The sequence below is a fragment of the Cygnus olor genome, chromosome 1, assembly GCF_009769625.2.
Source record: "Cygnus olor isolate bCygOlo1 chromosome 1, bCygOlo1.pri.v2, whole genome shotgun sequence".
In the NCBI taxonomy this organism is placed as follows: Eukaryota; Metazoa; Chordata; class Aves; order Anseriformes; family Anatidae; genus Cygnus; species Cygnus olor.
Genome location: NC_049169.1, coordinates 30,992,362 through 31,014,121, shown reverse-complemented (window position 1 = coordinate 31,014,121; position 21,760 = coordinate 30,992,362). Strand labels below are relative to the sequence as shown.

Genomic DNA, 21,760 nt, shown 5'->3' with positions numbered 1-21,760 from the left:
TTCTTTTTCTGCATTAAAGATTTGGCCCAAATCTTACCTATAATGGACCTGAAAGCACTAATGGCCCAGTGATTACAGAATCAATGGTCCTCCTAAATGATAATGCAAAAAAAAAAAAAAAAAAAAAAGGTTGCAAACCATTTACATGTAACTGAGATACTAATTTATATAATCGCTAAGTTCTCCATTTCCACGGTAACCATTAGAGAAGAGTTTTCATACTGAAGGAATTCTTCCATCGTAGCAGTACTGCCCCTACTGGACCATGTCACCTAACCTCCTACAAGCTTTCCCACTGCCTTCCAGAGCCTGAATGGCCAGCAGGGCAAGAGGCAGGTCCTGGCTATCTACCAACACCCACCGGCAGACCAAATAAAATAAAATAAAATAAAATAAAATAAAATAAAATAAAATAAAATAAAATAGCAGGTCCCTATTCTGTTTTGTTGATCTCAAACTAAACATTTCCCAAGGAAAATGTGAAATATTTGGTTCATCAGATACTCTGCGAGAAAGGCTGAGTGACAGGGCTACTTATTAAAGATAGCTGCGATGCTTGCAGATGGAAAAGCAATATTTAACAAACCTGCACAGTCTGCACTCTTCCATTTTCTGAGGGAGATTAACTGTTTCATTATGAAATAGAGATCATAACTAAAAATCATAACTATTTTTGATTGAAGAGGAAAAAAATGTATATCGGCAACATGAGTTTTTAACCATAATCCTATTATTCTGTTTAAAAAGAAAGAAAATGATATTAAAGGATTCTTTCCCACAGCTATTCAGAACAGCTCTGAGCTGTTCTGGTATCACGCTGACAGTCAGAGTTTCATTGCAAAGCATGTGAATTTATGAGGGGGAAAACTTAATCTCCTGCCATCTACGCATGCTAAAATATTGAATTTCTGTTCTTTAGTGTCCTGCAACCACTATGTTACTATTACTGATTGATATAATTTCAAGCACAACACTCTGAAAAAAATAATCATTTTATAATATGCATAAAATGGTAAATTAGATACACCAACTTACAATTAAAGATGGTAATTGGTAATGGCAGTTCGCAAATACTAGCACTACTTATTATAGGTACTTATCTACCAAGTATCACCAAAAAATCTCATCACACAGTTCTCCTTGTGAAATTATCAGTTATATCCATGAGGAAAAAAAAAAAAGGCAAAAAAAAAAAAACAAAAACATAACTACAAGAACACAAAACAACATCACTGCCACACTGCCTTAGATTGGTTTATAGCAGGTGAATTAAGCCATCCATGTTTGTTTACTCTCTATACTGGAATACAAGATTAGCAGCATATTAATATGCAAAATTAATAGACAAAAAAAAACCACGTATATTTCCTCTTTTTTTTTCCCTTATTCAAACATCAAGCTTCCATCATTGTCTTTTTGATTCTAAGATCACTTTGGAGGATGAGATAGAACAATAGCTGATATCACTGTCTGTTGAGAAAACTCTCTTGTTGCTAGGTGAAAATTCATCTGCTCATGTAATGTGATTGCTACCTGCATCAGCAGATGGAGAATGTCAAACCAAAATACTTAAAAGTTATCAATTATAAAAATGGGAATGACTGAAAAAATAAATAGTGGATAATACATATTCATGTTTGTTTATTTACAATGAGCAGATGAATGATTAACATCTTTTTTTCACCTATAAATTCAGCATGTGAAAGCATATTTGTCAAAAACTGTTCTATATTACCTTCCACTTTTGTCTTAGCAATGACAGTGAAGCAATAAACTATCCCTATGATGAGGATGGAAATAATGAATTGTTTGTTCAGCCAACTAACTTTTTATGAATCTATTGTCTGATAATGTTGTGGTGCTTCTCGCTAAATCCCATGGGCAACCACAAACAATGTCTCTAAATGAAGTTTAATTTCTGAGTGCTCAGTAGGACAGGAATGTATTTCTAAGGCGCTGAAATAGCATCCCTTTTATTAAAAAGCATAGGTTGGATTAATTTCTGAATCTTTCATGCAAAAAATTAAAAGGAACATAGAATTCAATGTTTTATTTTTATAACATTATATGCATCCATTTTGATTCAATAGGAAATGTTTTGTGCCTCAGAACCTGGAAATTTGTCAGTTATTCAGATCACTCACTCAAATTTATTTGTGTCAATAAAAATAATTTAAGCATTCTGGGAAGATGGTTTTTTGTTGTTGTAAGAGGTATCCCACTGAGAAGCAAGAAGAGGTTTTTGATTAAAAGATGTAATAAGTGACAGTTATTTTAAATGATTTCTAATGTAGTCTTCCTAGAATTTATTGATCCATTAAAAAGTCTATCTCTTTCAAAAAATAAATTCTTCAGACAGAAATACACTAAAATCAATTCTACATCTACACAGGGGAAAAAAAAATCAAAGGCAAAACCTTCTTCTGTTTGAATCACACACAAATGCAAATGGAAATGCCATCACCACCTCTTCTCTCATGAAATCCAATCATGCAAATATTTAATCAGGGACTTGTCAGACTCCACCTCATGACAGTATCAGCACCAGCAAATAATGCCCTGAGGTTTCAATATGCATTGTCTTTTCTATTACTCCTTTTAGTGATAAACTCAAAAACAGAATGTAAAAAAAGACCTCCTTCTTCCATCTTACAGTTTTCATCTACTATCTATCTCTAATGATAACCTGAAGACTATTTTCCAGGGCCTGAATCAGAGAGCAAAAATGAACATAATTACCAACTCTGAACAGTCAAAGCAGAATATCAGTCCCTGAGAGAAGAACATCCTTGCACATATTGTGCAGGACAACCGTCTGTCCAAACGTGTCAATAGAGAATGCTTGTATTTCATCTCTTACCAAAATCTTAAAGCAGAACATAAAAGTTATTCAAAATTAAATACGAGTATTTTAAGACTACCAGCCTATTGAATTAGGGAAAAAAAATAAATAATAGCATTACCTATCAATTGAAACAGAAATAGATCTTGCACACAACGAAATTCAGTAGAGTTCTTGCTCCTTTGCATTTACGGTAACTATTCATTTTGCTTACACCCTTTAATAGCTTTAAGCAATGAAATAAAAATCAATAAATAAATTAAGACTAAAATCCAGCATATCAATGAAAACAGCATACTCACAGTCCTCTGTCCAAACATCTAAGGGCGTTACTGGGCATAATCACTCTTATGAGGACACAGAAACCCGTACCAAATGGGTTCACAGAAGATAAAACACTATGCCCATGAAGATAACAAATACAAGTGGTGTCTTTGGGGGATTATCTGCATGGCTGTGAGCTATACTAAGCTACAGAGGCAGCTGAAAGGAGATAAATGGCACTGGCAAATAGTTTAAGGAATTTGCTTCTAAAGGACCATTGAGATTTTCACTGTTCAGACAATAGTTGTGGGGTCAGTGTGTTCTTCCCAACTCTCCTGAGCGCGTTTTCTTTTTTTCCAGCCAAGGACTCAGAGTTCTTCCAAACGAAATGGTGCAATCAGGTACGTACATTAAAATAGGGAAGAAAAAACAAACAAACAACAAACAAAAAAACATTTAACTTCACGGAGGTAGGCATTTTCAGAAAAAAAAAAAAAAAAAAAAAAGGATTGCAAGGTCAAGTCTGTTCACACACACTCAAAAACCCAAGACATTCAAAAGCAGAAAAAAATCACCTCTGGCAGAGGGACACCTAAATGCTAGTCCTTCCTTGTCACCTTCCTCTTCTACTCGCCCTTATGTAAGGTATTACTTTGAGTAACTGATCACTACAGGAGTTTTAGAAATCCTGCCCTAACCCACAGCTATTTAACAAAGCCAAAATATTGTAGGGTGACTCATTTGACTTTTTAAGTGGGAGACAACTTTAAAATTTTTCAGGAGCTCTTCCACTGAAAGTATCTAATTTCTCTCGGCTTTTTGCTAAAATGAATACTTGTATTTGTAGCAAGCAACAGATGAAATCACCTGTGATATCATTCCTTCCCTTGAACTATTCACATAATTCAATACTCAAACTAGAACTCAGAGAGCCCTGAAATATGTATTCAAACCTGCGCAGAAAACACTTCAATTTATCCTCCCCAAACCCCAGTCAGTTATAAACAACATATTCGATTCTGTGCTTTGAGTCACCATCCCTGGATGTCTTTAAAAGACGTTTAGATGTAGAGCTTAGTGATATAGTTTAGTGGAGGACTTGTTAGTGTTAGGTCAGAGGTTGGACTCGGTGATCTTGGAGGTCTCTTCCAACCTAGATGATTCTGTGATTCTGTGATTCTGTGAAATCTGAGCATGAAATTTGAAAACACATTGGTGGATCTTTGGGTAAATTCAATTTCTGCATCTTTATGATAACAAAAATAATAATAATAATAATATTTAGGATTAATAACAGTACTCACACGAAAACCTAGAGGAAAGCAGAATGACTACATTAAAATGAGGAACTGCCTGATCAGAAATTGAAGCTCAAAAAACCTGAAAAACTACCCAAAAGGTAAATGCTACCAAAAACTCTCTTCCCTCCTCCCTTCCAAATACCCAGTGCTTTTTTGCACATTGTCCTTATGAAGTTTAGTGGAACAGGGGTGCAGCTACTCTCCCCTGACAGATGCTACTCTTTCCTTTACTGACACCAATCAGTAACAATGTAAAAATGACTGAAACACTTTAAAGTATGGTCTCTACTCACAGTATTTTGAATAAATGTTAATTTTTTACCTATTTAGAAATCCAGGAACTGTTACAAACAAAGCAGCTGTCGCAAAATAACAACATTGTTTTTATTTTAATGTCACAGTAGTCTTAGTTAACAATTTCTGATAGTGTTACATAGCCTATAGGATCATAAACTCAATTTTACTTATTACAAACTCAAATATTTGAATCACAAATTCAAATATTTATATACGTGTCGATAATAACAGTGGTGACACATTCAGATCACTTTATTACATTGCCATAAAATCATTCAGAACAAAAATGGAAGGAAACAAACAACAACAAGATATTAATTTCCCACAAGAATGCAGGTTTTAGTTAGTTTTATTTAGAACTAATTGTCTAATTTACTTGCAGGCTCTTATAAAATTGTCTCAAGATCCAGACAGAGATATAAATGTGCTATTTGAAAATGGAGTTAAACGATTCCTACAGAACCTGAATTAGCTTTTTCAGCGCTGACTGCAATACACAATTCACTAGAAAATATAGAATGTCTCCATAATTACTGAGCTATCCATCACCTAAAATTGACAACCCCATATAGTGAATCCGTCAACAGAACACTCCACAGCCAATATGCTCGAAGGTACATATTAGTGCCAAATGAAATGTTCAGGTAATTAAGAGTCTTGAAATGAAATTAAAGCATAACTGTTGCAATCTATATCTAAAGGATATATGAAATGCTGAACACCCACACAGAAATAACCTACCTGACTTGTACAATGGTAAATCCAAACAGTTCGCCGTCTAATGCCAACATTCACAAGAGATTCAATTTTTTTCAGAGGTGAAAAGCACAGCCCAGATTTATTCACATGCTGAAGCAATCAAGCTGCTCTTACCAAATATCAGAAATGAAATGCATTAAATCAGAAGCAGCAATTAAACCCTTTTCTTCAAATATATTGTTATTCCATTTACCACAAAATCAACATTTGAAACAAAGCTAGGGAAATGGCTTTTCCAAAGCGATAAAGTCAAATTTAATTTGTATCCTCATTCTGCGTAGCTACCCATGGAAAGCAATATGGTACTACAAGAGAAAATGCAGAGATCATCTAATGGGGTACAACCATTGCATGTTCTGTATAATCTAATGCCAACACTGCTTGAGAATCTACAATTTTATGTATTAAAAGTAGTTGATAGACCAGTAAGGGTATAGTATTTAGAGAATAGTTTATTGAAGAACAGTAATTGTAGTGCTCTTATGTTTCCAGATCAGACCTTTTTGTCTTACTTGCAGTGAACAAACAGTACTTTGAGAGCTGTCCAATTAATGGCAGCTAAAAAGATGAATTAATTTACTTTTTTTTTGTGGGCAAAATAAGATGTTATGTAAATTACTTCTCATCTTCAAGGTTCTCTGCAGATCAGGCTCATTAAAATTAGCTTTTATGTCAGTGCCACTCCCTTGACGTCAGTTAAATTATTCCTGATGCACACTTTCACATGTGATTAATGTCAGACATTATAACTTGCTAATCACAATAGAAAACCATACAGTTGTCTCCTGTTCCTTTCTAGGAATTATAAGAAAGCCTGCAGAGGTTGCAGTGTACTTTAAGCTATGGAAAACCACTACACCGAAGTTCTTTTTCAGTAGCAGCTGGAAAATTTCACAGTAACCCAAGTTTCGAGGGCAGAATTCTGAATTATACAAGTTTGGTAAGATGCAATAAAAATTACTAATATTTGTGATTGAGAAAGAGGAAGGGTAATCTTGAAATAAAGATGATTACTATAGAAATAGTTCACCTGGAAATACATACATTTGCTGTTGCCATTTGACTTCTAGATTAAGAAGTTGGGGAAAATTGTCATGAAATGCACTTGATGTGACAAGTTTTTCATGACTGTTTTTATAAGAATTGGAAGTTCAGATTGAACTTGGTCCCAATGGAACAAATACCAAAACCTCCATAGAAGTACAGCAGAATACAAAAAAAAAACCTGAAAATTCAAACTGGTTGCAGTGATCTGTAATGTGATCTGTGAACAGACTCCAATTGCAAATGAAAAACTAAGACTGAAAGAAGGCTGAGGAAAATGTTTCATAAGTCAGTCATTTCCAGTTTGCAATTTCACATTACAATACTAGTTGCCCTGTTATTCACTATTACAATACTAGTAGCCCCGCTGGTGCGAGCTGCTAAAAATGGACTCTATGGGTGCAGATGAACCAGTCACCAGAACACAGCACGCTCAAAAGAGCAACAGCACGCATTGAGGGAAACATCTGAAAGCATACCACACGCTGATAAGCTCCAGGGACTCGTGGTACTGCTACACCTGCAAGAAATGGAAGAAGCCCCAGAGCCTGCTGAGTACACGTGCAGCCAGCAACCACGCCAGCTCTGACAAAGGGCTGCGCGAGCGAGGCCACACCTGGGGTGACAGCTGTGGCTCTGCGCCCACTCAGGGCTGTGAGGGACACGTGAGTGTGTGCTGCGAGCGTGGGGCCGTGAGGGCAGGGGGAGGCAATAAGCAAGTGTACCCTGGGGACAGTTACCTGCTTTTACTAATCGTTTGATCCTGTTCATAATAAAGGCTTAATTAATAAAAGCTGTTCTAAGAGATTTTCCTTGTCATCTGCCTCTCCCTGATGCGCTCCCCTACCAGGGAAAAGGGACTTTACAACCGAGTTTGGATTCCCCAAATGAGATCAGGGCCCTACCTCTACCTCCTACACACCCAGACATGCATTACAATACCTGCAGAATAAGGTTTTATTTTTCAGCACGTGGTTTTGTTCTTCGAACAGTTTAAGTCATCTTAGGTAGCACACTCAAAAAATTATTTTAAGACTTAGAAGAAAAGACACTACAAACACCAAGACATTATAAGCTCAGATCTTGTACGAAGGAACTCCTCTAGGTTCATGGAGTGCCCGATTTCTGCAAATTCTGTAATTCTGGCTTGAAGTGTACTGTGATTTATACCCACCAACACTTTAAATGATCTTCAATAACTGTTAATAGCAAAACATACTTCTTAATGCCTTTCAGCAACTCACCCTTAACTCCAGTATTGCTCCACTAATTAAAAAAATAATAATAATAAAAATAAAGTAACACGTTGCACAAGCCTCATAGTTAACATCTGAAGACTGAACTGGCAAGGTTCCTAAACAAGTAATGCACTGACAAAGAAATCGTGTTCCATTAGAATTTCCTAAAAGGTTTCAAATATAAATATTATACAAAGAACAGTTGTTCATCTGTCCGAAGAATCCTATATTTCTTGAAAGAAAAATCCTTGTACCACGAATTTAAAGAAGGAGGCGTTTCATGAGGAACACACCAAGATATTCCTATGCTTTTCACACTTGCCTTGATGTTTCTAGCTGTACCGACTTCACTTTCAGGTCATTCATCAGATCGCTGCATCTTCTTACTTGACCTCATTATTACTGTTCATACAAAGTGTGTTTGTGCACCAGGCTGCTTGTGAGACACAAAGAGCTGCTCCAATGAAAATTAATTTATAAGCATATTCCTAACGAATCATCTTAAAGATGGAATAAATTGAAACAGGATCTCAGGAGAAGACTCTTTCCTCTAATTTAGAAAAAAGAGACTTTTTTTTTTCCCTGATTTTCTAGCAAGCAAGGAATCATTTTCAGATGCACTGTATAGACGTGTTGCTTTTAATGGAGGGAAAAAAGGAACCACTCTCTGCATAACTGAAAGCTGAAAACTTTTTTTTTCTTTGACAGGATTAAGTTTTGCTGCTCATTCCACACATATACACCTAAAGTCTTTCCAACTGGCATCCAATTTAACTTTCAGAAATTCTTAGACTGGTTTTCAAAACTATTGGTGATACTGAGCTGTCAACCCATAGTTGGTTCAGCAAAATGCAAGCTTTTCTGAGGACAAGTACATCTTCCTCATGCTGCTTATATGTATGCACTTTCTTTGACAAGACTGGATAATTGCTGATTTTCTCTGGAAAAGGAAAAGAACTTGTCTTAAAAGACTATATTGTAGCACGAGAGAAGGAGGCAATTTCCTTACCCAACTTCTATGCCAATTACCAAGCTGTGCAGCTTACAGCTCTCACTTATTGGAAGCTAGCACCTGCCAACTGTCACCACGTCAACAGAGAAAAAAGAGACACAATAATGTATATACACACACTTTTGCAGTCAGAATTAACACAAGAAAGCACTATTTGCAATTGTCTGTAAAACCATAAGAGAATGTTTCTAAAAGTCTGACAAGGAGCATCTCTGCTTTTATATCACATTGAAGTCAGCAAAGATTTATGCCCAAAACTCTGGGTGAGCAATAGAAGAAACTGATCTACAATGGATTCCTTCATTGCTTTCAGCTGTCTTCTAAGGCAGCCTTCTAGGTCTGACTAACAGAAAAACAAGAATACAGATGTTTCTACTCATCTACATGCAATAATGCAAAACTGCAACTAAAAAGCTCATCATTGTGAATGTTCATATCCTCTCACGAACCAAGTGAAATATAAATTAATTGTCAGACCATGATTCCTCCCTCAGAAGTGGTTTAATGATATACAGTAAGTCACAAATGCATGCCAAAACGTGTTTAGTATACCAAATAGGAAAGATAATCTTTATTTGGAAACATAATGTAACAGTATATGAAGAGCAATAAAAGTGTTTAAAATATAATAGCAACAACTGTACTACAAATTTTAGAAAACAAAGCACCTTGTGCAGACAAAAGTGAAAGGTTTTAACAAAAACATAGTCCACACTTTGAGAATATTAACTCATCAAGCAGCTTCTGCTTGGCTTGAATTAAAGTTTCAGATTATTTTTATTGAATCTTCACATAATGGTTAAAAATAATAATCCTGCTATATTAATTTGCATAATTGATTTGATTATATGCTCTTGTACTTAATACAGGAAAATCTGCCTCTATCCAGTATCACAGTCTTCTTCATCTTTCATTGTTCATTTCTTCAGATATTTTGAGAGATGACAGGCTTACAGTTCAAATTATGAATTGGGTATCAGGTTTCCACATTACTTGCTGGGATCAGGTGAAACCTGGTCTTGGGCTGGCAAACCTTCCAGGATGCTGTTGTTCTGAAGTTCCCATTTCACCTAACAATCAGCGTGCCCACACACAGGCTTCCAGAAATGGCCAGGCCCTCCAGTTCTTGGGTGTCTGCAGGCACTGAGCTTTGCCCTTGATGTGAACAGAGACCTTGAAAGCCACCTGCCAGCAAGCAGACAGACAACTTCACGGGTAATTGTGGTCTGAGTCAGAGGGATTTGGAAGGGCCTAGCACGGCAACTGCAGCACGACAAGAACAGGCCACCCTCCTGCAGTTTTGAAATCAGCTGCAGACGTCTGTTAAACTTGTGAACAGTCCTAATCCAGTCCAGGGGAAAAGCAGACTATTTATTTCAAATTAAACTCATGCAGATATCTTTAGAGTGAGGTGCAGGACAGGCCAGGCCAATTAAGAAGCACGTGTTAGCACTTGCTACCTCTTCCCTCCTCTGGCCCAGCTTCTCATCACTCTGCCCCTAGGAGATCAACCAGGAGAGACCAAGAGACTCTCTTGGGACCACCAAGAGCACTCCCAGGGAAGATGAGAGAACCACCCAGGCCAAAAGCCAGGCCTGCCAAGTTTGAATGGGCCATGGATTCAGAGACAAGCATGAGAACAATACTATTTTTCAGAAAGATTAAGTAATGTTTTTAAATATTCCCCCAAATTCACCCATTGGCTTTTTATTTTTTCCTTACACATACTAAAGGGATTCCCAGGGAAAAGTCCCAAATGAGAATGAAGCGGATGGTAAAGCTCAAAGGCCTAATCCTAACAGCTAAAAAAAGCCCTCTTTTAAATGCTCCTCTATTTAATTCTGAAAAGCACTTACTGAATTTTGTGTTCTGACTGAAAAGACGTGTTTTTTTTTTTTGTTTTTTTTTTTTTTTATGTATGACAGAAAAGTGACAAGCAACAACTGGGCACAGCTGATTCTCCTGGGGCAGGCAAGAACTTGGTCCCAGATTCACCAGAATGCTGCTTGTGATTTATGAAGCTAAACGGGAACTACCTCCCTGGTAAAACAAAATTTCCAAATTGAAGCTTATTACTTACTCAGGTAATCATACTTCCCTTCAACAGATTTTCATTTAAATTATTTTATTATTTTAGATTACAGTGTCTCCAAGTCTAACAGCCAAATAACTGCTGTTTGGCTGGTTGTACACCCCATTCCATAGCATAGTATCTACCTAGCACCCACACAATAAACATTTCCCCTTTTATAAAAAGACCTCTATAAAAAGAGATTAGTAACACATTAACCAGGGAAATTCCTGAAAGTCAGGCCAAGAATATCCTAAATGTTTGGAGTGCTTTATTTCAGACACTCGCAAGGAAGTGTCAAAATAATTCTGCCTAGAGCAGTAGTGAACAGCAAGGTATAGGCGCCAAACTGCTGAAGCAAAAGTTTCATTTCAAGGTGGTGCATATCCTTCACTGTACTTACATCAATCCACCAGTACCAAATCTTTCTTCATACTGGTCTGGTAGAAGAACGCCTGTAAATTGACTAGTTCAGTAATATAAAATGCTGTAGGTGCACAGATAGTAAATAATAACACAAAAGTAACTTGTGACCAGTTCTCATTGCTTTATGCAATGTTACAATTCTTTTGACAGCGACCAAAAAGGCAAATATATTGCTTCCCCATTTTCCCTTCTTCTCTTGTCACTTCAGTACCACTAAACATTAGCATAGATGCAGAAAAGAGTGCTTGGTGTAAAAACAAAACAAAAAAAAAAAACATGCACAGGGGAAACCTCAGCGACTCTTTGCAAGCTTTATCTAATCATTGTCAGTATAAATAGTGTCAGCTAGCAACATTGCCAAGGATAAAATCTTCTACAAAATGTTCAGCAGGCCAGCGAAGCACCCTACATTAACGTAAATAAAATTGAGTATATAAGTGTATTACCATATATTTAAGTGCAGTTATTTCAGAGTTGTTCTGGCTTAATAAATAAATAAAATCCTAACCCCCTGTGTCTCCAGTACATGCACAGGCAAGGTCTGAATGACACTTAGCTGTTGTAACTACAGATACAAACATCACATTTGAGTGGAGTTGATCACTCTGAAGAAAAAAGAAAAAAAAAAAGTCCTTATATCTTTTGAAGGCTTTAAATAAGATCTCATAGAAATAGGACAAAACAGGTTTTATGGTTCAGCTACATTTAAGATTGGGTCAGCTGGTCTGTAGAGAACCCACAGAACCTATTACAATACGGGAATGTGAGCGGAAATGGGAACAGCTGTGCTTTATTACAAACCTGCGGCTGTTTTTACTACAAAACTCTCTTTATGCCTGTACGTTTCTGTAGGACTTCATGTCATTCTGAGCAGCAGATTCACAGCTGCCATTTCCACAGCAAAATACTTGGTTTAGTCAGATTTATCTTTTCCTGTATCTGATCTGCACAACCAAGTGCAAATTAACCTTTCTTCTCAGGCATACCACTTTCCTCTAGGCCCCAAAATCATGCTCTGAAAGCCTAATAACAAAACTGACAAATCACTGTTAATGAAAATGCAATCAAGTCTTTTTCATTCAAAACCCTTTAGTCTTCTTGAGTATTCTTAACTAATATAACACAGATACTTGAGATTATCTGTTTCTGTTTCTTTAATTTGGAGGTATTTATTAGAGATGACTTTCTTCTTCAGGCCACTATCTCCAGACAAATAGAAGTGCATTGGAAAAAAAAATCTATATAGATATGTTTGTGCTAATATAACGGTGACTGGGTAAAGCTAGATCAATGTATCAAATGTGAAAGTTACATATTTTTTCCATTATGCAATTTTGTATAATATTAATTTTTTGTTTATTCTTTCCAGATTCTCATTTTGCAAAACCCAACTGCTGAGAAGGAGGTTAATTCTTCATCTAAACTACTAATTCTATGCTTACACAGATAAACAGTTTATAATAAGGCAGGAATATTGACAGAAATAGGTTGTGATGTAAACCATCTGACATATATTGTAATTTTTCAGTTAATGCATCAATAAGTTTTGCAAAAACGTGCTTTTCAATAGGGCTGATGAACATCAAGAAATGAAAGAAGCAATGAACTATGATAATGAACCGAGGAACTGAGAATCTTGTTCAGCATTTCCTCCATAACTCTGAGTATAAGCCTTTTCTCATATATTGACTTAAAAAAAATAAAATAAAAATACTGTATCCATCTGGCAAGACCTGAGGCAAAATGAAAATGGAAGATGTTTAAACGACCAAGTGTAACTGAGCTGTCACCCCAGTTATTTAGAAGAGTAGTCAGCATTGGCACTTCTTGCCTTGGCAGCTCTTTACTGTTATTTTTGCAATAGCGGGCACATTTCTTATGTGCTATGTAGAGAGTCAAGAAAGAAATGAAAATAATCAAAAAAATGCATACAGATTTTTTTACGCTCAGCTAACATTGAACTTGTGCATCAAGCATTTTCTTTAGTTTACGGCTTTCAAAAACAACCTATAGCAGTCAAGCTGCTGGCTACTTTTGCCATTGTGACAGCCTCGTTAAACCTTTTCTGAGATACCATTGCAACACCTCAAGTTAACGGTGGATACTTTTTCAAAACATAACATTAAAAAAAAAAAAATAGAAGTTACGGGGCCAGAAAAGGTCAGAGGGAAAAAGTATAGTAAAGATAAAGAGCAAAGAGAGGCAGAGTTCAAGAAATGACAAGAACACGGGGAAAATAGTGTTTCAAAATGCCTGCCTTCCCAAAATCTATTTCAACAGCAGCTGGTGTCCATTGGAGTTCTTTTATAATAAAAATCTGAAGTGGGAACTGTTCAATATTCCAAAGTTGATTTTCATAAAAGAAATGAACTGTAGACAGCTGATGAAAGGGAAGCCTGGCCTCTTGCTATAGTTCAAAAGAGTGATGCACTTATTCTTCTCAAGAAGAGATTCAGAAAACAAACAAACCAAAATGTACATTTCTAGCTGCTCTTTCTCATCTATCTTAATCATTATTTTCCTTTTGCTTTGCTCAAAATTTTTCATAGTGAAAAATGCTATACTTCAGCTATACTTTAGCTAAAAGTATTACTAGCAACAGTAGTAACACTGAGTCTTCTAACTCCTAGAAACAACTTCTAACCCTTCTAACTCCTTATTAACAAATTATCCTACTGGACACTTTACGAATTCCATTAATAATGGTTGGTAAAGGAAAATACAGAGTTGATATTCAACATTTCAAGATATTTTACTTCTTTTCAACTTTATTTTAGATTTTACCAGTGAGTAGATGGCAAAATAAATGACCGCCTATATCAAAACAAAGCCAGCTTTAGTTCTTGTTTCAAAGAACTCATACTGGTTTGAAAAACTTCAAAACTTATCTCAAATGAAATCTTTAAGACATATAAAGCTGTTTATCTTTTAGCACACAAGAAAAAATTATTTTTCTCTCCTAAGCTGTGATTAGGCTTGAAGATGAAAAGCCTAAGGAACAGTCACAGAGAAAAACAAAACTATGTCTGAAAAAGGTGAATATATACTGAATATACGTTAATTTTAGCATCAAGACAGTCTGCAAAAAATAGTGCGTACATTACTATATCACATATTGCTTAAATTATAAATAGGCACTCCAACAAATCATTGGGTTTACAGAACACAGAAGTTAAAAATGACTTCTTTCCCAGCTGTGGTTAAATCCTGAATTCCCACACTGCTCTGCTCATACAAGCTTTTAGGAAGATTCTGCATGTATGAAACCGTTTTTATACGTTCTCTCACATGAATTACAATATTCAGTTTGTCATGCAAACCACAACTCCTCCATGTTCCCCATTTCAGACACTACCCTACTAAATTACTGCAAATGTTATTTTCATAACATCAAAAGGACTAGCTTATGTAAACAAAATACTATGGTGCAGTGATAACTCCACTAGTCACAGTTTTATTCAGATCTCAATTCACCAAGAGCCTTACATCTTATTTTTCTAAGTATCTCTAAAAGAGCAGTAACTGTAGAAAATTAACATCAAATAAAAATAGTTATAAAAAATAAATAATAATAATAAAAAAAAAACATGTAAGTATAATCACAAACCAACTCCAACTCATCAGACATTTCATTTGCCAGCCCAGAAACCCACAAAACTTAGCAGGGTGAGTAGAGTAGAGTAGAGTAGAGTAAAATAACTTCCTAAAAAAATACAGTATATGATACAGACAGAATTGCTGATGTATCTTTATAATTAGGACTATTTAATTTAATTTCTAATGTTTACTGTTACTTACAGCTTTGGTAAAGTAAGCATCCTGTCTGTCATCTTTGCTTTCTGTTAATGCTTATATACAAGCACAACATATACTATAAACTTCATTGAAAAATGTGTTGAGAAGTTCAATTTTAAAAAGGAACAATGGAGAAAAAAAATAATAAAACAATCAACTATCTTCTTTCTTTCTTTCTTTACACCAAAGAGTCTAAAACACTTCAAAAAACATTAGTATGTTTTGAAGCCATCAACGTAGGCATTGAATTAATGCATTTTTTCCTGCATCTCTAAAAATGGACCAAAAATTAACCAACTTCTAAGAGGAAAGTACTGTGTAGAAGAACATAAGAAACACTATGAGCTACAAAGAAGAGTAAAAGTTGAGACCAATACCTGGTAAAAGTGCTGAAAAGGTGCCTGCAGACTGAAGACACTAGACTGGACTGATTTAGGAAATCAAGAAGAGGAAGCTTTGGAGAATAAAGAAACATAAGCTGAAGGAACGTTGACAAGAAATAAGCAAGGAGAGAAGGGACCGGCTGAGGAAAAAAAAGAAAAAAAAAGACAACATATTTGGAACAGTCAAGACCAGCAGTAAGTAACAATTGTGATTTTGACTGGCTCCAGAAGGATAATGAGACTACTACTAGGAAAGATGTGTAAAGGATGACATGAGAAGGACTATGCTTGCAGAGGACTGGCGAAAGAGCCTTCATGCACTATTAAAGATTCTCTCTAAAGCTCAGAACTGAATGAAGGACTCCAGTTTTTCACCCCTTCTCCACAATTAGAAATACCTGTAGAAACCTGTGACAAATTAACCCATTCTGCTTTATTACTGGTGCATTTAAGGGGAACTGCTCTTTCATAATGCTATAATTCTTAGCTAAGAGCCTTTGCTCTTAGGAGAGCAAAATAGGAGATCCAAGTTCTCCTGTCCTGTTGATAATCATTGTGGTCCGATACAGTAAGACAAGAAGAAATTTACTTTGAAAGCTGAAAATTTTCTAGGTTTTCTTGTTTCGTTTTTATTATTATTATTTATTTATTATTTTTATTTGCTTACATTTAATTTTCTCATTTTTAAGAAATATGAAAGAATATTATGAATGTTACTCGATCACTCAAAAAGTCATAAAGTGACAAACATGTTGCTTGTGCAACCTTAACTCATTTCCTTTGAGTGTGAATACTTTAATACAATATTTAAATAAACACATACAGTTTCTTCAAAGTTACCTTGCCTCAACCAGTGCACAGGATAAACATGCACAGAAGATGAAATAGGACTGAATGTAGGCAGGACTCTTGTTACCTGTTGAAAAGACAGGTATGTGTGTAGTGAATGCAGAGGGCTTGCAGAACGAAAAAGGAGACAGACTATACTGCCACAAATGCACTGGCAGTTAAAGTCCTCCATGTTGTAGTCTCCTCCATCCCTCTTACCATCACACACACAATTTAAACCAAGATTCCCCCAGTTTGTAATTAACTGCGATTTCCCTTTTTCCCATCTGCTCTGCAGACACATTCAAATAGGTGTGGAGCACTCAGGACTGTTACTAAACACAGTGGCCCTTGTAACTTGAGCAAATACAGAAATACTGCTATTTAAAATGGTGGAAGTTTCAAATCGGACACCAAAAATGAGTGAATGCTTTTAACCTAACCCTCTCTGTGTTCATCATTTGTAAAAGTCTTGTCTCACCTTAGGTAGCATTTGATAAAGTAGAAACTGTCTGTGAGGCATTCTGATCACATAATGATAAGCACTTTAGCAAAGCCCATACAGATGTTATCAGTTCTGTCTTCAAAGCAGAGTTGAGATATGCAAAGAAGAAAATAAATCATGGGCTCACGTATCGATCAAGGAGAAAGAAAAACAAAAGCAAAATACTGAGCTGTGTTAAGTGAGCTCCTTCCTCCTGTGCACTGAATGAGGCAGGGTTCCTGCAGAAAAAAAACAGTATGTGACCATGTAGTTAAGACTGTATCAGAGAGACATGCTCAAAAAGCTGCTTTTAAGTTATTTGTTTTGTTGTTAATAATGTAGGGTTTCTTCTTCAGAAGGTGTGTAAGATCCTTTGAGGTCCTGTGAAACCAAGTTCTTGCACAACCATGCAGCTGTGTTGAGGTTGTAGCACTTTTCGGTGTCTGTCTGAAGTAAAACTGAAAATCTCTTGCTGGTTTACAAAAGCACTGTAGAGAATACAACACGGGAAAGGTCAGAAGTCTTTTGCTTAACTACTTATTTTTACCTTTTGCACAATTTAGGGATGGATAAGGTATATGCTGTTCCTCTGTCAACTATCAAGAAACACAAATACAAGATCTAAGCAACTGATGCTGATAGATGACGTATTCAGAGACTAACAAATAAACATACAAAAGCTCTGTACTACCAACAGGCTTCTGCAGCATTACGGAAACTTCTTATTAGAGAACTTTTGGTCATTTGTTATTTATGCAAAATGGGCCAAAGCTCACTTCGACATAGACTTGTACAAGAGAGACGTGAAAAAGCTACTAATGATAAAAATGGAGAATTATTTAAACTTCGAGTCATTTCAGTATGCTTTCCATTGTGCTTACACAGTCTCAGGTCCTCTTATTCATTATTTTTACTGATTTAAGAGTAATTTCATACAACAGACTGACACGAAGTAACGTGTATCTCTGCACAGGTGGCTGCATTTTGGGGTTGTTTATTGCCCAAGCTGTACACACCTGTAATTACATAAGGGATTGTCGTCCAAACCCTAAGGCTCCCGTTAAATATCTTTACAGCCCTTAATATAATAACCGATAAAACTGTTCTTCCTCCATGGGTCGTGGTTTATTTTCATTACCGCATGGTGCAGAGGTAGTTACCTGGGCAGGTGGGTATCCCAGCAGGAGGGGGGGGGGCGTTTTGGGGGACAGGTTGGGGCTCAGGAGGGTGTCCCTCGGGGGTCCAGGACCCCGCGGCTGCAGCTCGGCCCCCGGGGGGACATTTTGGGGAGCCCAGCACCGGCAGCACCCGCGAGCAGCGCTCCCGGCCCCGCCGCCTGCTGCGGCATCGCTGCCATTTGCAGCGAAGTGACACAGAAAAGGCGCAGCGCGAGCGTTTTGCAAGGAGAACCGCACAATTAAGCAGCACGTTATCATCATTTTTTTTTACTGCAGGAAGGCGCAACGAGGGAAAAAAAAAAAAAAAAAAAAAAAACACGTTAACCCACCGCACACACCCAGACGAGGCGGCTACCGCCAGCCCTGAGACGCGACCCCTGCAGCAGCAGCAGCAGGGCTGGAGCGGAGCCTCCCTGCGGCACCCCGCGGCTGCGGCACCCCCGCACCCCGCCAGGTGACAGCCCTGGGGACCCCCCCCGCGGCATCGCTCCCGGCCCCGCCGGCCGAGCCGTGCCCTACCTGACAGCCGGGACGTCGCCCGGGGGCGTCCCGGGGGGCTGCGCTCGGCTCGGCTCGGCCCGGTTCGGCTCGGCTCGGCTCGGAGCCCGCCTGACAGCCACCGCCCCCCCAGCCGGGGCCGAGCGGGGCGCGGGGAGCGGCGGCGGCTGATTGGCCGCGGGTGATGTCACTCGGGCGGGAGCGCGCGGGGGGGGCGTCCCCCCCTCACCTCAGTCGTGTCCCCCCGCCCGTGTCATTCACAGCCGCCCGTGTCCCCTGCTCACGCACCCGTGTCAGCTCCTCACACACCCGTGTCCCCCTCACCCCCCCAACCCGTGTGTCCCCCCCAACCTGCCCACCTCTCCCCGCACACACCACCTCCAAGCCATGAAATGGCGCGGGTTTGCTGGACCTCCTCTGTCTTACTATCAGTATTTCTTTTTATGGCAGAGGCTAGGTGTTTCTGAAGGGGCTGCCTGTCCCCACAGCCCCCCTGAGTTGCTGCAGAAATCAGAGTTTCCTGCTTCAGGGAAAGTGCGAGGACACGAGGGTGCTCTGTCCCAAAATAAGTGCGGGGCTTGCTGCATGGTGGAGGAGAGCAAGTGGGGGCGGAGGGCAAAGATGACCCACTGAGATGGGGAAGCGGCGAATTTTGTGACAGCCCTGCAGGAAGGGCTCGGGAGGAATGTTACAGAGAACCTGCAGCAGCAGGAGGCACAAGTTCCCAGGGTGCATGAAACAGCTTCTGGAGGGAACCGGGGCTGAAACTGGCCCCTTATGTATCCGCAGTGGTAGGTAACACCCCGTCTATAGCTGAGAGAGCACAAGCAGCAGTTGAACGCAATATCCCACCCATGTGGCGATAAGTACCAGAGAGTGGACAAATCCAGCCTGAGCACCCCACTGCTCCATGAACAACCCTTTCTGTTGGGACGAACACCAGAGGGCATCCGTTCTGCCCTAGGAGAAACCAGGTCTCTGCAGCAGAGGGCCATATGGAGTAGGTTTTTTGTGCAGCTTGAGGTAAGGAGGTTCCAGAGAAATTAAGGCAGGACTGCTTCACTCATAGCCATTGTCTCAGCTAGTTACTGCATGTCTGAAAGGATTTGAACTCAATCCCCTAAAGCAGAAGATACCACTGACCTTATGGCTTTACAGTCTGCAGATTACAGCAAATATCGTTATGACAATTAAAATGAGATCACGCTATCACAAGCACAGGGGGCAGAAGCTTGTTGTTCAAGGAACAAAACGATAGACCAGAAAAAAAAAAAAAAAAAAAAAAAAGATTCTCATTTAATCATTCCAGCGTTGGAGATTTAGGCCTGGTCTTTAAATCCCGTGTCTTAATCCAGTGCTGAGCACTGGATGCATACACAAACGTGCAAAGAGGGGGAGAGCTATCACTGGGGGTGTGCTCTGAAAGCAACAGGGACAGTGGTAAAATTTACATGCCAAAGAGCAACCAGGGTGGTACAACGGTGCAGAAAAAATGGGAAATAAAGAAGGGAAACAGGTTGAATTATACGTATTGGCAAACAGCATATAGTAACAGAACAGAAGGCATTTAAAATATTAATAAGCTTGAAACTGGCAGAGACTTGATCTGAACCGTGGATTTTAGATGCCTTAGCTGCTTCCTTACGATGAGGACCATAAAACTGTTTCAGCCCCTGGCACAGTTTAGAGCAGTCTCAGGACTGCTCCGAACGGTGCTTGATTCCAAAACTGCCTCAGGGTGCATTTTGCAGCTAGGAGCACTAAAACACAAAAGTCAACTTTAGGATGAAGATTTGCTGAAAGGCGCGCCAGGCTGCTCCTCATGTCCTCGCAGATGTACGACACAGGCAGCTCCGTACTGCAGCAGTGCATTTAATATTTACCATACCCTCTGAAGGACGTTATTCCACAATGCTCAGTAAGTTTAGTTTCCGGTATTACTGCCAGAAGTTAAGATGGCTGTCGTACACATTTTGAGCCAGGGTAATTTTTTGCTTAAATATACCAGTGGGTGTCTCTGCACTGCACAGAACATCCCTGCCTCTCCCCTTGCTTGATTCCAACATCCCTCACTAGCGCCAGGCACTCAGCAATGCAAAGCAGGAACAGAAAACATGTGAAAAGCAGAAACATTGTGGATTCCGTACCCGGTGCATTTGTAATCATCAGCTGCCAGTTGCTCTGTTCCTACAATAAGTTTATATCTGTAGCTCGTACACATACCTTCATCCCTGGGTGGCCGATTCCTGAGAGGAATTTGCTTCCTGAAAAGAGGCAGAAGTCATTTAGGATCCAACCATCTGCAAGACGGAGGCATAGATGGAGCCAGCAGCTCCCACTGAGGAACAGCAGCCACTGACCTCACTTCATGTATCCTGCAGCAAACACTCATGGCATTCACCACAAGAGGAAGGGGTGGCGGGGGAATACGAAGCAAGGACAACAGCTTTCCGTTATTACAATAACAGGGAGACACAGGCCAGCATGAGCTTTGTGCATCCCTACCCAGTCTCAGCAATCTTTTAGAGGATTAATAAGATTAGAATTTCCAGTTGTTTTGCTAAGGGCTGTTTATTTCAAAAAGGGCTTTTCTTGTAAACATACAGAAATGACCATATGCTGCTCCACGCTGCAGTACTGCCTTGGACTACTACTAAAAGAAAAAAAAAATGAAAATCATGTTCCTACTGGCAATTTTGCAAAAAGGAACAATTAATTTGCCCTTTGGCTATGCTGCTGTGGGGCAGTTAAAGGTAGTGCATTAAAATGTCTTAAGAGTGGTCTCTTAGAAATACCTTGCCACAGCTACGAAGGCTAACAGTGTAATACATCCAAAAATCCATGGTTATTCTTTTTTTTTTTCCTTATTGAATTTCAGACGTATATTTGCAGATATAATTTGAACTCTGACCACATCTAAGCCTATCGCCCATAAAGCTGATCATGCAAGTTCCTTTTCATTGCTCCCAAATGGTGCAAAGAATTTCCCATGGTATTAAAAATTTTGAAATGAAAGTAAAAACTTTAGTCAGCCACCACTGAGCTGAACAATACTCCTGTTGAATTCCAAACTCTCCAAAGCGAATGAAGGATGTCAGAAAGGTAATTTTATTTATAGGCTTTAAAATATAGCATATGGCAAAACCTACAGTTCAAAATAGCTTCTGTATCTATTTTCAATGCCTTTGGCTTTAATCATTCAGGCTATTATGTCCTGTGCCTGATCTCTTTTGTGACTCAAATGTTTCTGGAAAATGATTCAGACAGTTTTGAGGATGTCGAAGGGCAAAATTAGGTAATTTTAATGAGAAACAACTAATCTAACCATGTCTTTCAATGG

At 38.6% G+C, this 21,760-nt stretch overlaps 1 protein-coding gene across 4 annotated transcripts in view; it reads right to left on the bottom strand.

Moving 5' to 3' along the window:
- Positions 1-20,801, bottom strand: part of CNTN1 (contactin 1) — a 250,764-nt gene extending 229,963 nt beyond the window's left edge. For 2 of the 4 annotated variants that reach the window (XM_040551250.1, XM_040551271.1), the window contains exon 1: positions 18,442-18,543. The gene's annotated coding sequence lies outside the window, so the exon portion shown is untranslated. Of the gene's footprint in view, positions 1-18,441; positions 18,544-20,643 lie in introns of those variants that run through there. The other 2 variants (XM_040551249.1, XM_040551253.1) reach the window with 2 other exon arrangements.
- Between the last annotated feature and the right edge of the window lie 959 nt (positions 20,802-21,760).